This window comes from Balaenoptera physalus (genome assembly GCF_965194825.1).
Source record: "Balaenoptera physalus genome assembly, chromosome: 13".
Classification (NCBI taxonomy): domain Eukaryota; kingdom Metazoa; phylum Chordata; class Mammalia; order Artiodactyla; family Balaenopteridae; genus Balaenoptera; species Balaenoptera physalus.
This window is the reverse complement of record NC_138892.1, coordinates 93,186,244-93,202,005: the sequence shown is the minus strand read 5'-3', so window position 1 is coordinate 93,202,005 and position 15,762 is coordinate 93,186,244.

Below are 15,762 nucleotides of genomic sequence, written 5' to 3'. Positions count from 1 at the left end.
ATTTGCAAATGAAGCAACTGACAAAGGATTAATCTCCAAACTTTACAAGCAGCTCATGCAGCTCAATATCAAAAAAACAAACAACCCAATCCAAACATGGGCAGAAGACCTAAATAGGCATTTCTCCAAAGAAGATATACAGATTGCCAACAAACACATGAAAGAATGCTCAACATCATTAATCATTAGAGAAATGCAGATCAAAATTACAGTGAGGTATCATCTCACACCAGTCAGAATGGCCATCATCCAAAAATCTACAAACAATAAATGCTGGAGAGGGTGTGGAGAAAAGGGAACCCTCATACACTGTTGGTGGGAATGTAAATTGATACAGCCACTATGGAGAACAATATGGCAGTTCCTTAAATAACTAAAAATAGAACTACCATACGACCCAGCAATCCCACTATGGGGCATTTACCCTGAGAAAACCATAATCCAAAAAGTGTCATGTACCATGGGGGCTTCCCTGGAGGCGCAGTGGTTGAGAGTCTGCCTGCCAATTCAGGGGACACGGGTTCGAGTCCTGGTCTGGGAGGATCCCACATGCCGCGGAGCAACTAGGCCCGTGTGCCACAACTACTGAGCCTGCGCGTCTGGAGCCTGTGCTCTGCAACAAGAGAGGCCACGATAGTGAGAGGCCCGCGCACTGCGATGAAGAGTGGCCCCCACTTGCCGCAACTAGAGAAAGCCCTCTCACAGAAATGAAGACCCAACACAGCCAAAAAAAAAAAAAAAAAAAAAGTCATGTACCACAATGTTCCTTGAAGCTCTATTTACAATAGCCAGGACATGGAAGCCACCTAAGTGTCCATATACAGATGAATGGATAAAGAAGATGTGGCACATATATACAATTGAATATTACTCAGCCATAAAAAGAAACAAAACTGAGTTATTTGTAGTGAGGTGGATGGACCTAGAGTCTGTCATACAGAGTGAAGTAAGCCAGAAAGAGAAATACAAATACCGTATGCTAACACATATCTATGGAATCTAAAAAAAAAAAAAAAGTCACAAAGAGCCTAGGGGCAAGATGGGAATAAAGATGCAGACTTACTACAGAATGGGCTTGAGGACATGGGGAGGGCGAAGGGTTAGGTGGGACAAAGTGAGAGAGTGGTAGTGTATATATGGACATATATACACTACCAAATGTAAAATAGATAGCTAGTGGGAAGCATTCACATAGCACAGGGAGATCAGCTCGGTGCTTTGTGACCAGCTAGAAGGGTGGGATAGGGAGGGTGGGAGCGAGGGAGACACCAGAGGGAAGAGATATGGGGATATATGTATATGTGTAACTGATTCACTTTGTTATAAAGCAGAAACTAACACACCATTATAAAGCAATTATACTCCAATAAAAATGTTTAAAAAAACAAAAAAAAACCCAAAGTACCAGTAAGAAACAAATAGCATATGGCCAAATTAAGGTAATTCCAAAGAAGATTAATAAAGTTACGAGAGAGGTGAGCAGGGAGTAGAGGAAAACCACACACTATACTGAAGTACCTTAAGGCTGCTAGATCTGAAGGCAGAAATCTAACACACCTAGATCATAGGTAGGAGTGGTTACCAGACCTGGAATGAGAGAATAACTTGAAAATGGTCACCTTGAGAAAACTTGTGAGCTGAATTTCAGTTCTCAAACAGGTAACTACTCAGGTAGGGAGCCAAGGGAATAAATAGTGCACGCTTCCTTTCCTCCCTCCTTCCGGTCTCCTGCTGGGTTTCCAATTTGGCTGGGCTCAATACAAAAGCAAAGGGCATATGGAGTCTTTTGATGTAGTAGTCTGGTACAGAGGGAAGGGTGGAGAAGGGGAGTTGACCCAGAGGGGCACATGAAGGACACACAGCACACAGGTTTTCAATGCTCTGGAGCAAAGAATAGACTGTTGAAATGAACTAATCCTTTAAATTTTAAATACATGATTTTTAAAGACTTTGTGACTCTGGAGTATATAATTTTAGATAATCGGCATGTTTTTATATTTCTTTCTAATGATTATATTAGAAAGGTTTTCTACATCTTGAATTAATTTTAATACTTTTTCTTCAAAAGCTATTCATGCCATTGAAATGTTCAAATTGTAGGCTTTAATAAGCATAAAATCTCTTATGATTTTATCTACTCTTCAATTATTGTTAAATCATCTCTAATTTCAAACTGAGTTTATATATTCTTTTTCAGATTTTCCATTGGTTTGGCTTATTTTTAAATACTAGTTTTTGTGTATACTTATCAATTTGATTGTCATTCCTTTTTTAATTCTGTCCTATTTTTAATTATCTATCTTATATGTATGTACATATATACAATCTCCACTTGGATTACTTAAATTAATTTTTCTTTTTGAATTGAATGCTTGATTCATTTCTTTCTTTTTTTAAATTTTCAAAACATGTGAAAGTGTCCACTTCTAAATATATCCTTGGCTAAATCACAGAAGTTTTTATATGACATATTTATTTTTTCTTTGCTAAGCTGTTGAAATTTTACTTGTTCTTAAGCCTATGGTAATTTGTGGAGATGCTTCAAATATCAAAGTGATTAAAGAATTTTTATTAAAATTGTGTTATTAATTCAAATTTTATCTTAGGGAACCAAAGAATATGGTCCATACGGTCCCCACCTTCCAGAAGGTAACCATTATACTGCATATATTATTTGTCATTTCCATTTTAAAAAATTGTATGATGTACATTGTGTGCCTCTTCACAAAATATATTGTTATATGTTTTTAAGTTTATATAAATAGGTACCATACTGTATCCTTTTAAAACTTGCTCTTTTTAAGCTAAATTTAATTTTTTAATTTTTAAAATTTATTTAGTTTTTGGCCACGCTGCGCAGTTTGTTGGATCTTAGTTCCCCAACCAGGGATTGAACCTAGGCCCTTGGCAGTGAAAACGCAAGTCCTTACCACTGGACCACCAGGGAATTCCCCAATTTTATATTTTTTAGATCCACCCATGGTTGTATAGAATCATAGGTTATTCATTTGAACTCTATAGAAATTTATAGTGCATGTATAATCCACAGTCAAGCATCTATTCTTCTGTGGATGGACAGTTAAGTTTGCTCCAGGTTTTTGCAAGTATGAACAGTGGTACCATAAACATTCTTGTGTTGATCTACTCATGCCCATGAGGAAGAATTCTTGTAGGGTACTTAGGACTATAACTGCCAAATGACTGGCTACACACATCTTCAACCTGGAAAGACATTCCAAACTATGTTCCAAATTGATGGTAACAATCTCTGTATACTTTCTGCCTTTAAAATTTATTGACTTTTTGGGGGGGGGAGGGGTGACTAGTTAAGATTTCATGTTAATAAATGCTCCCTTAACACTTGAAAAATAAAAATGATTTTCGGTTTGTGGGTTATAAAGTCAGATACCAAACTATTAATTCAAAATTATTAATCATATTATTCAAGCATTATAATGTGCTTTCTGTCTTCTTGCTCTAGTATAAGTATATGAAGGAGTGTTAAAAACTTCCACTATATTTTCTGTGCATTTCATTTTATACTTCTAATAGATCTTGGCCTATAAATTGTAAAATCTTACTATTTCAAGATTTTTTTCTCAATTTTGTATTGTAACTTTCAACATTATTAAGTCGCTGTCTTTTTTAAAAAAGTAACTGTCTTGGGCTTCCCTGGTGGTGCAGTGGTTAAGAATCTGCCTGCCAATGCAGGGGACTCGGGTTCAAGCCCTGGTCCGGGAAGATCCCACATGCCACAGAGCAACTAAGCCCGAGCGCCACAACTACTGAGTCTGTGCTCCAGAGCCCGCGAGCCACAACTACCGAAGCCCGCGCGCCTAGAGCCCGTGCTGCACAACAAGAGAAGCCACCGCAATGAGAAGCCCGCGCACCGCAACAAAGAGTAGCCCCCGCTCAAGGCAACTAGAGAAATCCCGCTGACAGCAACAAAGACCCAACGTAGCCAAAAATAAATAAAATTAAAAAAAAAAACAAAAAACTGTCTTGTTCAAAGTGTTTTCTCTTTATTTCTACCTATTTGATATGAATGATGCCATCCTTACTTTTTAAAAGTTTTAAACTTTTTTGCCTAATATACATCTCTTTGATCCTGTTTCATTTTATAATGGTGTACTCTGGTGTAAAGCCAGTCCCTTTGCAAAACAAAAAAAAAGCCATCAGATGGAATGTATTGATTAATATTAGATTTAACCCATTTACATTAAATGCCGTAATTGTTAAGTTTGCTTTGGCTTCAGTACACTTATTCCCTGCATTCTACTCATACGATTTCCTTCATTACTCTAATATTTGTTATTATTCTCTCAAGAAATTCTAAACAGGAAGAATCAATTGTTCCTACTTATGAATTGCATAAAATTTTGCAATGATCTGTATTAAATTAACTACCACATTCAATAACAAAGCAATATTATTTTACTTCATTTTTTGGAAGGTAAGGGTTCCTACTCTTTTTTTTTTTTTTTGAGGTATAGTTGATGTACAATATTATATAAATTTCAGGTGTACAACATAGTGATTCACAATTTTTAAAGGTTATAATCCATTTATAATTATTATGACAGGGGTTCCTACTCTTATCTGCATCACTCTTTCTAATCTGTGTAGATTTAACATGATTAATAATACTGGTCACAATAATAACAGCTAATGCTTACTGAGTACTTATCATGTACCTGTCACTGTTTTAAGCACTTTCTGTATTAATTCATCTCATCCTTCCCCCAACCCTAAGAGTATTACTCTTGCCCACAATTACAGATAGGAAAATTGAGTGGCTGAGAGTTTAACTTGCCCTCGGTCATAGAATTTGTATGTGATGGAGCTGGACTTTGAACCCAGCAACTCTACAGTCAGAGCCCAAACACATGACTACTACACTAAAGCACTTCTCTGAAATTTAATAATGTATTATTCTGTCTTATTGTGTAGATTATAACTTGAAAAGAAAAACAGTGGATTTGATTTTTAATGTATTTAAATAATTATTAAAACTTACCTTGGTCTAGCACCTTCTTCATGTTTTTATTCAAATGTCATCTTCTCAGCCCCAACTATCATATTTAAAATTACAATACTCCATACACTCCTGCCCTACCGCCTCCCTGATTTAATTTTCTCATCATACTTATCACCATCCAGCAGAGTATGTATTATGCTTATTTAATTGGCCTGTTTCTCTCCTCAACTAGAATGTAAACTCTAAAGGGAAGGTCTGTTGACAGCTGTCTCCCCAGCACCTAGAACAGTAATCAAGGCATAATAATCATTCAATAAATATTTGTCAAGTGAATGAGTAAATGAAGAAATAATTTGGGTTCAGTGGTCACTAGTTCTTTCCAATTGCTATTTCATCATAGTGAAGATCTTGTCTTTGACTCATTTTTCATTTTTCCTTGCATATCTGGGAAAGACTTTCTGTGTCCTCACTATGAATAAAAATTTGCCTGGTTACAGTATTATTTATTTTAAACAATTTTCCCCCAGAATTCTATAAGTTTCCTCCATTATCTTATAGTAGACACTGCCACAGAAAAAAAAATTCTCAGGACAATTTGATTTTTATCTCCTTATGTGAAATCTGAAATTTTCTTTTAATTATTATTGCAAAGGGAATTTTGGAGATAGGGAAGTATATTCTAATATCAATATTTTACCTTGAAATCTCCCCAAAATTGTATAAAACAGAATGTTGTGTTTGAAGAGTTTAATGTGCATTGAGATATCATGTAAATAAAAAGAGAAAGCAAAAAAATGGCATCATTAAATTTTAATGTATGAACAGATAATGAATAACGCAATTGAATGAAGCAAAATATATCTATATGTAAGGAAACTAAGTTTTCCTGTAAAGCAAAATTGACCTTAATTAAATTTAAAAATAATTACAACAAGCTATTGCTTATATAAGTTATGCCTAGATTCAAAAATATTAGCAACCTAAAAGTTAGGTTATAGTCTCTGTAACACTCCTTTGTGACTACAGAGCAGTTTCCTAACATTTTATCTATATAGGCATGACAATGGAACAGTAATTGACAAAAAGACACTGTTAACTTTATATCAGGGGCCTACAGTGGCAAAGATATTGAAACTTGATTGCACAGAGATGGCTACCAAAGTAGGACATAAAGCAGCACTCTCTTAATTGGGAGTACAGTTTCCCAAGTGTATTAGTTTCCTATTGCTGCTGTAATACATTACCACAAACTTATTTCCTTAAAACAACATACATTTATTATCTTACAATTCTGGAGGTCAGAAGTCTAAAAGGGGTTGGCAGCATTCCTTCTAAAGGCTCTATGGAAGAACCTATTTCCTTGCCTTTTCCAGTTTCTAGAGGCCACCTGCATTCCTCAGTTCATGGCTCCACATCATGATGATATCTCCTTCTCTGGCTGTGACCCCCCCTAATTCCTTCTTATAAGGACCTTTGTGATTACATTGGGCCCACCAGGATAATCGAGAATAATGTCTCAATTTTTAGATACTTAATCACATCTACAAAGTCCCTTTGGCCAAGTAAGGTAACAGACACACAGGTTTTAGGAATTAAGACACACACCAAGTCCCTCAAATTCCCTTTGTCCCATTTAAGATGAGGGATACTAGAGCATGTAAATGAGAATAATCTAGTAGAAAGGAAAAACTGATGATGCCAGAAAAAGGATACGATAGGAAAATCCTTAAGAAATAAAAGGAAATAGCATCCAAGGATACTGTTCCCATTTTAGCAGTACTTGGCACATTTGAGGGGCTTGGTATATGTTTGCAGACATTCTAAATACATGCTCTTCTGAAGCTCAAGTATTTACTTGGAAGATACCAAAAGGCAGAAACTTGTGCAACATCTGCAATATAGCAAAATTCGACAAAAATAAAGTTATCCAATAATAAAGAAATTAAAAATACTATTTCAAAATCTTATTTAAGGGAAAGATAAGATATCAAAAGACAAATGATAAAAATATAAGTAAAAATATCAAAATTCATAAGATGTTACCAAATTAATATTTTAAAGAAAATATACTTTTCTGAATAAATAAATGTTAACTGACACTCGCCTAAAACTTGGGAAAGAAACAAATTATTAAGCCAAATAAATTTGGTAAAGAGAAATGATGCAACTAAGAGCAAAAACAAGCGTGCTTGGGGAAGGGGAGACAAAAATCAGTAAAAATCGATCACTGGAAACAATAATTAACTGGGAAGGAGTAGATAAAGCAGCTGGCCTTCTTTCATGGGGTGAAGGGACCCCCAGGGAAAAGGCAGGTGACCTCCTTGTCAACTGGACCTCCTGGTAAATAGACTAGAGATATTTGCTAGAAAGAACAAAACTTATTTCTGAAATGCCTTTAAAAGGAAGTCTCTGGCTAAAGATTACCTAGAGTAAATAGAATCGAAGATGAAAGGGGCATGGCTCCTTGGAGACAGTCACGTGGGCTATTCACCCAGGGTATAAAAATAGAGATGTTTCATAACTGAAATCCTTCCACTGTGTGCTGATTTCTGATCCATCCGGCTTTTCAATCCAATCCTGTATGTTGGTAGCTCATTAACCAACAGAAATACCTAACGTCATTGATCAACCATTGGCTCAATTTTTTAAAATTTAATAAATTCTATTCTAAAATATTGTTTAAATTGTGACAAATATTCTCAACTGTAACATTCATTCAACTAGAGGACAAATCACATTGATAACTATTTACAAAAATAGAATATATTCAAACAAACGTAACAAAAAAGACCCACATTATTATAATCGATGAGACAAAAATAGGAAAAGTCACTACATAATAAGAGTATTCCATTGTCACAGATTCATTGTAAAACATTGTAAAATTTTCAAAAAAATATATATAGAGAGATAACAATAACTGTCCAGAAATATTCAAAGTTAAAACACAGGTCAAACAATTCTATGAGGCAAAAACTGTTTGGATTCCAAAACCGGTAAAGGAAATACCAAAAAAGGTTTATTAGGCCAATTTCAACTATTAAATGGTACACAAATATCCAAGTATTATAAAAACTGCCAGTGATTTATCCTGGGATTTTAAACTGATGTAGCACAAATAAAATTATCAACATGACTCATCACATTAACAAGAGAGCAAAAAACTAAAATCTTCTAAGCTTCTCAGTAAATGCCAAGAACGCATTTCATAAAATCCAATATTTGTTCTAAATTTTAAGTCTAAAACTAAAGTCATTGGGAATTTCTTAACCATCAAAGAGTATGTCTGTTTCAAATAATGTGTTTATATATTTAATACAAATTCATTGGAGTTATTCCTTTAAAAAAAAAAGACAAGGAATGCCTTTCTTTTAGCACTTCTACTGAGTATATTAATAATACTTGCAATTCATGTTTTAATATTATTGGCAATTACTATTCAAGCAGGAAAAGAAATCAGGGTGCAAACATAAAAATGAAGATATAAACGAACCATATTTGCAGATGGCATGAATATGTATCTGGAAAGCCAAAAGGAAAAAAGAAGAATGAAACTATAACTAGAGACAATAACCCAGCAAGGCTCCAGACTGTAAGATAAATCCACCAAACTTAATTGCATCTCTTTGTAAAAATGATACCTGATTAGAATAATTCAGAAACAGAATCAATTTCACTGGGAATAGAGGTCAACATATTTAAATACTAGGATATTCATTTAATTTAGGTCATAAGAATTTTTTTTTCTAATAGCATAACAGAAAGAGACATAAATAGTGGTAGCAATATATTAGGATTCTGGTTGGGAGTGTTAATGTAGAAAAGACATCAATACTCCATAGTTGTTGTATTTAATAAATTAATGATAGTAATAAATAGCATTTATCGCTTACTATGTGATAGTTATTATGGAAAGGGCTTTTGTTTCATTTTCTGCTGAATTACTAACCCTATGAGATAATTCTGTTCTAATCTCTTTACAGACAAGGAAATGGAGGACAAAAGAAGTCGTGTATTTGTCTACAGTCAACAGGTAAGAAGTGACAAAGGCTGGACTCACATGATTACAGAAGATACTCCACACAAACTGAAAAATTGTTAGCAAAGCTTACTGGAAAGAATAGACAAAAGGTAGTAGCACATTTTTCCCCCTAAAGAGATAACAATAGTGAACTCATTGTTCCAGATTTTAAAAAGCCTCAAAGTGACGGTTATATATTTGTATATTGTGAGGCTGGCTACAAATAGTGTGTTTGATTAAAATTAAAATGTAGAAGTAATTTGTCAACATACAATTAAAATATGGGTTTCTGCCAAGTCTCTAAGCTGTTCTGGGCACTGAGCCCAGTTCAGACCCATATTGCCCAAGACTTTTAACTGGCACATACCCTGGGCCTCACAGGTGTGCCCGCAGCGCAGGGCACAGGCCAGCAGAGGAGGGCACAGCCAGGCACAGCTGCCTGCTGCCCCCCCGCGGGGTCCTGGACCACATCATATTCTGGGGGTGGCAGGAGGAGGGAGCCTCGAGTACTCTACCAGAAGTTCACCACTTGCCTGAATTAGTGGGTTTCCTTAAATTGATTAATAACTTCCTATGTCTTTTCTTCCTATTCTTTAGGCTCTGTTTCATTTCATGTGTCTAAAAAGCAGCATTTATTCCCATGTACCCTTGTTTACATGGATTTGCCCCTATTTTATGATCTAATTTTCTATGCTTAAGGTGCTTATTTCTACTTCCTTTAGATCTATTGATTTTTAAAAATTGTATCTACTCTATAATTTTTAATTAATTTTTTTATATTTTGATTTTGTCTTCCCAGTTCTGCCAGAGGGTCCAGTACAGGCTCTCCTACACGTCAGGAACTTCAGCAGGCCTGGCTGGAAGGCTGAACTCAGTGGGATTGTCAACCAGAACACTTACACATAGCCTGTCCAATATGGAAGTCTCAGGGTAATCATATATCTCCCATGCAGGCTCAGGGCTCTCAGAGAGAGTGTTCTCAGAGAAGGGAAGTGGAATCTGCCGTTTTCTTAAGGTCTTGGCCAGGACACTGGCAAGTGCCACTTCTGCCATATTCTATTGGTCAAAGCAGCCTCAGACCCTGTTCAGATTCAAGTGAAGGGGAAGATAGGCTTGTAGACCTCTTTCTAGAGGGAACGTAATTGGCCCAGGGGCTAAGGTAATGTGCTTTGAAGTCCATTTCTCCCCGCCAGTGATTGAATATGTTGGGCGTAATAAGGAAGATCTATTCCTAGAAGACATGACTCCTTTGTCCCAACTTTGGCATGAGGGCTCCACAACAGCTCTCCAAACCTTCCTCAGATACACAACAATGTGGGACGCTTTCACCCTTCCCTCCCTCTCTCCACTCAGAGTCTGATGTCTCTCCTAGCCTTTCCTGTCTCCCTCTCTGTTTCCTTTCACACAGGCATTGTCTCTAAAAACATCCTTGCACATTTGATACCATCTTGGTATCAAGTTCTCAAAGAACTCATATTAATTTTACCTCTCAGTGGGAGGAGGGTTAAAGAGTTTGTGGCTATCTTCAAAAATATTATTTTTTTGTCATCGTCTGTCCCTGGAATCTTCTCAAAGTATCTGATTTCACCTGAAGTACATAATCTCAAGCCTGCAGACTTCGCCCAGTCAAATCCCCACCCACAGCTGACTGAACCCAAGATGAACTCCTGATTCAGGCGACTCAAGGCTGGGCTGAAACAATCACAGTGATTAGCTAGTGATAAGGAGCTGTGCTGCCAGAATGGTAGCCCCAGAAGGCAGAGTCAGCACCATAGCGAGTGAAAGCCATGGAGGAGTCAAAACCAAAATCCTTACAGAAGAAGCAGATTTAGAGAAAAGAAAGTAGAACCTACATGCAGAAAGAAGCAGAGAAGAAAGGCATCAAATAACACTTGAGGCAAAGTGATAGACATTCCAGAGCTGCCCAACAGATTTCTAGTTTCTGTGACACCCAGGTATACACTGTACAAAGGAGTTCTGTGAAAAACCATTGAATTGGGCCCCCCAAAATGATATGTTGAAATCCTAAACCCCAGTACCTCAGAATGTGACCTTGTTTGGAAGTAGGGTCATTGCAGATGTAATTGGTTAAGATGAGGTCATACTGAAGTAGAGTGAGACCGTATTTCAATATGATTGTGTCCTTATAAAATGAGAAAATTTGGACACACACACACACAGGGAGAACATCATGTGAAGATAAAAGCAGAGATGGGGGTGATGTTGCTACAGGCCAAGAATACCAACGCTTGCCAGCAAACCACCAGAAGTTAGGGAAGAGATAGGGAACAGATGCTCCCTCACAGCCTTTAGAAGGTGCCAACCATGCAGAAAACCTGCTCTCAGATGTCTAGCCTCCAGAAACGTGCAGCCACAAATTTCTATTGTTTAAGCCATGCAGTTTGTGGAACTTTGTTATGGTATCCCTGGCAAACTAATATAATCCCTATAACTTTACAATAAACCCCTTTTCCATTAGCTAATTTGAATGGGTTTCTGTTCCTTGCAAAGAAAAAAAAAAAGATATGAATCAAAAGCCTAACTTATATTACCTTTGCTCTGAGCAGAGAGAACACCCTCGGGCAGAGCCAGAATTCTTCTCAGAAAATTAGTCTGAATGTCAGGACAAACAATTTTGTCAGGCCAAAAATAAATGAATGAACAAAGTTTAAAAGTTCTCTTCTAAAGAGTATGATCAAGGTACTTTTAGCCAAAAAAACTTCAAAGGCAATTAAAACCAGAATCCTGCCTTGACAAAACAAACTCACAACCAAGCAACCTCAGGATGCTCAGATTTAAATGATACTATTTCCTCGGATTCCTTCCAGGATAAACTATTAGCCAAAATATAACAAAGTTAAGCACTCATTTTCATATGGGATTGATGTTCACCTCTCAGTTAAAAATTAGGGAATATAGATACCAAACAAACGAACAAATAAGTAAATAATCCCAGTTTTAGAAAAGAGAATTAGAAATTGTATTTTGGCAATAATTAACTAGCAAACTCATGCTGTCAGCACATTAAACAAAAATTATCTTTTTGTCTCCCATAACAAGCGTATGCATCTGGCTCATCCAAAAGTGGCACTAGCAGATGAAACTATAAATTGAAAACAGGGAGGATGCAGAGAAGGAATGAGAAGCAGATAAAACATAACCACATGTTAGCAGTTTCTAGCACCTCTACCTGTGAGTAGTCATTGGGCACTCCAAATGCCACAGAAGTCTAATGACTGAATATCTACGAAAGCCACAAACTGTCTACTATTGTTCCCGATTTACTAGGTGTGCAGTACCCATACATAAAACCTGACAGTTACATAAAGTATTGACCTGAGAATCCAGACTTTTAAGCAAGTAGCAGACTCAGAAGGAATATGCCACAAATTAACAGAACTATAATTTAAAGAAGCTAGCAAATTGCCTTTTTAAATATGGGGTATGCTGAAGTCCAGCTTCAGTAAGAGAAGATTTTTTTTTGGTTTTACTTCAAATATATTGATTGGGTTTCAAAAGTTAAGCCTTCCTAGGCACTGGCCTTTGTAATGGAGTTTGATATTGTATGTTTGCTAAAGACGAGCGTTTTATAAAACTCATCACTTCCTATAAACAGTTGTAAGCCTTTTTGTTTTTCTTTCCAGAAAGAAAAAATTCTAACTAAGGATTAGTCACCCAGAGACCTGTAAATCCCAGGGAAATTTCCCAACTGCCATGGCTTCCTAAATGGGGATTTGTTTTTCCAGGTTCAAGTCCTCATTTCACTAAATCGGCTGTTGTTTCATGGAGACTGCCATCTTAATACTGTGTCTTCTAATCTATGAACGTGATATAACTCTCCAGTTTATTTGTTTTCTTTAAAGTCACTCAAACAACGTTTTGTAGTTTTCTGCATAGAGGTTTTGCAAATCTCTTGTTAAATTTATCCCTAAGTATTTTATGTTTTAATATTTAAATTATATTTTTATTTCATTTTCCAATTCTCTGTTGCTAGTATATAGAAACAATATATTTACATATATTGACCTAGTAAACTACAGCTTTGCTAAATTTACTTATTCATTCTAGTAGTTGTTAGATTCCTTAGGATCTTCTCCATTAAAAAAAATGTCATCGGGGGCTTCCCTGGTGGCGCAGTGGTTGAGAATCTGCCTGCTAATGCAGGGGACACGGGTTCGAGCCCTGGTCTGGGAAGATCCCACATGCCGCAGAGCAACTAGGCCCGTGAGCCACAACTACTGAGCCTGCGCGTCTGGAGCCTGTGCTCCGCAGCAAGAGAGGCCACGATAGTGAGAGGCCCGCGCACCGCGATGAAGAGTGGCCCCCGCTTGCCGCAACTAGAGAAAGTCCTCGCACAGAAACGAAGACCCAACTCAGCCATAAATAAATAAATAAATAAATAAAATTAAAAAAAAAAAAAGTCATCAGAAAATAAATAATTTTGATTCTTTGTTTCCAGTTTTGAGCCTTTTATTTCCTTTTCTTGACTTATTGTCCTAGTTTGGTCTTCCAGTATAATGTTGAATAGAAATAATTACAGCAGATATCTTTGCCTTGTTCTTGACCTTAGGGAGACAGCATTTAGTCTTTCACAATTAAATATGATATTAGCTGTAGGCTTTTCATACATATCCAATTGATCTTTTTGAAATTAAAATTAGATGAGGTCACTCATTTTCCCAAAGCCCTCCAGTGGTTTCCCAAATCATTCAAAATATCTTCCCAAATCCTTAAAATGGCCCACCTTATCTGGCTTTCTGTTATCTCTCTGAACTCATACCCTATCATTCTTCCCCATTATCAGTCTGCCACACTGGTCTTAAGTTTCAGACACTACAGACATGCCCCTATCTTGGGACTTGTGCACTAGTTCCTGCTACCTGACTGCTCCTCCCCCGGATAGCCACAGGGGTCACTCCATTAGTGAGACCCTACTTGGCCACTTTGTATAAAATTGAAACTCCACCCCCACCTTGCCTATGTATTCCCTGTCCCCCATCCTGCTTTACATTCCTTCATAGTACTTACCACCATCTAATATATTATATATGTACTTCTTTCTTTATTTATATGACCTTTCCCCCTATCATGTAAGATCCTTGAGGGTGGGAACTTTTTCTATAACAGAACTGAACACATGGCTTGTGTTTAAAAAGTATGTATTGAATGAAAAAATAAATACCTACTCTATGTTAGAGTATAAATGAGGTTCACCTTGCTAGTTGGATAGGGACATTGGGAAGCAAAATTGTCATCATCAAAGAATTCAGAAAGTACCTTAAATTCTATGTAATTTAAATGATGCTACAACCTTCTTAGCATTCTATTATAAGGATCTGGGTTTGGCAGTTATAATTGGAAATGAGGCTAGATTCTGAAATATAATTTCCATGACATGATCATCATAACTGAGCTCATGGAGGAATTCCCAATGGGGTCATGGAGATGTTTTGGTTTTTTTTCAGTTTAATAACCCAAGGAATACTTCCCTGAATTTAGTCAACCCCAGATCTCTTTCTATTTGAACACAGACAATGCTTTTATTGAAGTATACTTGACTGAGAAGCTTACATTAAATAAATATTTTGATTCTTTGATTCTCCTTATAGAACTGTGTATGGCCCACTGTGGCAAACACTTACCAGTTTGCTTACCCTTATGGATTCTACTATTCTGGTCTCATCTGGATGGATCTGGAGTGTACATTATCCTATTTTTTTAAAGGTGATCTCCCGCCCTCCAGTGAGCCGGCACCAGCCCAGGTTGTGCAGCCAACCATGTGGGAAACCTACCCCACCCTCCAGTAGGCCTGCACCCACCACATGAGGTACAGCATCACAGCCAACCTGTGATGGTTGCCAGGGGCCAGCCTCACCTACCAGTGCACCCATTGTAGTCAGCCCCGCCACAACAGAGGGGTGCACACAGCCCACATAGGGGCATCCCTAGAACATGTAGCTCTGGTGACCAGAGAGGGCCATGCTGCTAGGCCTGATAGGACTCCTCCTACAAAAGGCCACTTCAAATTCAGGAAATGTAACCAAGCTACCTCACACATAGACATAATCACAGAGAATTAGACAAAATTAGGAGATAGAGAAATATGTCCCAAATGGTGGAACAAAACAAAACCTCAGAAGAAGAACTAAACAAAGTGGAGATAAGCAATCTACTAATAAAGGGTTCAAGGTAATGCTCATAAAGATGTTCGCTGAACTCAGGAGAAGAATGGATAAACACAGTGAGAATTTCAACAGAGTTAGAAAATATAAAGAAGAACTAAGCTGAGCTGAATAATAAAATAACTGAAATAAATGATACACTAGAAGAAATCAACAGTAGATTACTGATGATACAGAGGAACAGATCAGTGATCTGCAAGACAGAATAGTGGAAATCACCCATGCTGAACAGAAAAAATAATTATTTTAATGAAGATTGTTTAAGAGACTTCTGGGACAACATTCAGCATAACACTTGCATTATATGGATGTCAGAAGGAGAAGAGGGAGAGAAAGGGCCAAAAAACTTATTTGAAGAAGTAATAGCTGTAAATTTCCCTAACCTGGGGACAGAAACAGACATCCAAGACCAGGAAGCACAGAGAGTCCTTAGCAAGATGAATCCCTAAAGGTCCACACCAAGACACTTTATATTAAAATAGGAAAAATTAAACATAAGAGAGAATCTCAAAAGCAGCAAGAGATAAGCAACTAGTTACATACAAGGGAACTCCCACAGGACTATCATGACTTTTCAGCTG